Raw genomic sequence first — 3,015 nt, 5'->3', positions numbered from 1 at the left:
TTACTCATCAGGACCTGTTTTTCTAAAGCATCTTTTCAAAGGAACATCGCGACAAAATGGGCTGTGACTTAAAAGACGCAATCTGAGGCGACATATGCACCAGTGGCGGCGTCAATGCCTTTGATTTGGGATTGACCACTCGTCTTTAAACAGAAGGGATTCAGAGATTTGTCATTAACCTACACCTCTCCTGCCATTTCCTTTCATCTCCTCTCTCATCTGTCTCGTCGCTGCACAGAGCCCACACTGATACCTCTCTCCTGCATCTCCATCTAATTATATTCTCTGTTCCTTTTAACTGATCTTCCACCGGTTTCTTCTGCGTCGCCAACAAGAACAGGAGCCTGATTTCAAAGCGAAGTGCTGACTTGTGTTTTGCAAGCTGTGACTGTTCACGTCTTACTTTATTCTTCTCGCTTCCCCTGAATAGGAGGTGATTTAATTGCACGGTGCGAGGTTTGTTTGCGCAGTAACAAGCACACACAGACACTACACATTGTATGCCCCTAATTATTACTTTTGTTGCGTAATTACAAATTTGTAGTCAAAAGCTGTTGTAGTAAAAAAAAAAGCCTCAATAGTTCTTGTGTAAGCTGTAATCACGCGAGTAATGTCACTGTGTAACATGCAGCTGTCAGAGTGCTTTTCATTACTGTCATGCAACAAAAGTAGGAGTAAGTACTGTGGAAAAGATGTTCACTATTCCTTATAACGACTGAGAACCCACTCAAAATGCGCACAGCTGCAAGGAGAAATTGATTTTATTGATTTATAACAATGGAAATGGGCTGCCATTCTCATGGTGGCTAACTTAAATGGAATCAAAAATAGCACATGGAAAAGCAAATTCACACGCCTTCACAAAAGCAGGATGTGGGTTATTCACACGATTTTTTAAATTTATTTTTGTTTTGTTTTGTTTTAACACATTGTATGCAAATGGCTCCGTGCGACTGATGCGTAGGCTGCTGGAGCACTTTTTACCATCTGCTGAAATGTGTTCACCCAAATCAGCTGCTCATCAGCGAGCAGGGTGGCCGATCCTGTCTGAATAATTAAAACGTCAACATGCACCATGAATTGCATCTTAACCTTGATATTTTGAGAGGAGCTGGGTGCGATACGCTGCCGTCAGGGTGTTTTTTCATGCGGTAGACAGATGGAGTGAAGAGCCGTGGGACATACAGCGGAGCATTTGAGAGGCTCGGTATTTTCTGCACAGTAATCTTATTTGGGGGCTGGTGTTGGATGACAGGGAGACAGTCTCCCTACAGAGATGCATTAAAAAACCCGGGGTTTGGGTTAAGCCCTTCACATTTTAGCGCGCGCATTGACACACATTTTCGTACACAGTAGGAACCCCCCATGTTGTGCTCTACCCAACAGGGTATTGCCAAAAATGAAAAAGACCCATTCAATCATATAAGAAGATAAATTTGATGTTTAGTAAGTATGAAGCCATAACCAGAGAAGTTTAGCTTAAAACTGAAAATGAAATAGTGAAACCTACTCGGCACTAATGCTCAATTCTTTACACGCTTGTTCAATTAATTCATACAAAAAACTAAGTGTTAAATATAAATTTGCAATCACTGGAAAAAAATACCACAGTTTTTGTCTGAATGAGAAAGAAATATAATGTGTAAATGAGCTTTAGAAGTGCTTGAAGGCAGATATATGTTACCAGTGTTAAGCTAAGATAACTGACAGCATGAAGCATCTTAAACGGCAAGACAACTGTAAATAAACTTTTTGGAAATGTCTGTATTTACGCAGAGAAAACTTCTCTTTCTCTCAGGGCATTGTTTTGTTTAAATGAATATGTTAAGTCACTATCTATCACAGAGTGAGGTAACACTACAGTGACTGAGCATATGTCACATTTGGGAAAGCGCAACATTTTCCTATTTTTGATTACTATCAGTAGTGACTTCCCACGAAAACATCGTATGAAGTTACTGCTAATGTAATCTGTATAAACAGATACTATATATATTTGCATAATGCTAAAAGAAGCCAGACAGTTTGACGTCTGTGAGCTGTCATATTAAATCCCTTTTGTTGTTTCCACTACTAAATCCACGTCACCAAATCAACCGTTTTGGAAATGTTTGCTGTTGCCGATTTAAATATAGCCTGATCTTTTTCATCTCATCATCACTGGGCCGCATGCTTTAATGTTTTTTTTGTTTTTTTTTAATCTTACGTTTGAATTGTGTTTGATGTTAAATTGGATCTGCAGACTCTATGCTGCCACTGACACAATGCACCAATAAATTGTGTGTGAGCAGATCTCAAACTAGCTAAACACTGCAGTTTGACAGATAACTTTAAACACAGGCAGAAGATGTGAAGAAGCAAAAAAAAATGCCAATGAAGGGCAGCAAAAATGAAAAATAAACCTATCTACTGCACAGGTAATGACATTTTAAGAAAAAAAAAAAAAAACAGAACATTTTTAAGTGTGAGCAGTGGTGCAGATAAAAATAGTCACAGAAGGTAGTTTTCCTGAAATTCTCATGAAGACTGCTGCCATGCAAATTAATACCGCCATCGCACGGTGGAAACCAGCAAAATGTCAAAACAACAGACATGGACGAGTACATGTAGACTTGATATGAACTCTGCAGCACTAGACATCCTAACTAAGGCAAGTCGTGGCTGGTAGGCGAACTGGAAAGGGTCCAGTTGAGTGTCGACCATGTCTCGCAGCTGTACCAGAACAAGTCACTCAACGATCTGTAGTCACTGGGGCTGCATGGGCGTGGTGTTTTTCGGCACTGGCACGAGGCATGATGTAGATACTCTCTTTGGATTCAGGCTCATGTTGAAGACCAGTTGAAAGGCCCCACACAGCTGGGTGGCACAGGCCCTAAGCACTCTGGGACAGATGCCATCCGGGCCTGCAGTCTTTCCAGCATGGACTCTCCTCACTCGGTCAGCTGTGAAACAGGTCGTCATCGTTGTCCTTGGTGGGGGGGGTTGCTGCTATGCTTTTGGAGAGGGTAGGTAGGG

The sequence above is a fragment of the Chelon labrosus genome (genome assembly GCF_963514085.1).
Source record: "Chelon labrosus genome assembly, chromosome: 10".
Lineage (NCBI taxonomy): Eukaryota > Metazoa > Chordata > Actinopteri > Mugiliformes > Mugilidae > Chelon > Chelon labrosus.
This window is presented reverse-complemented; position numbering follows the sequence as displayed.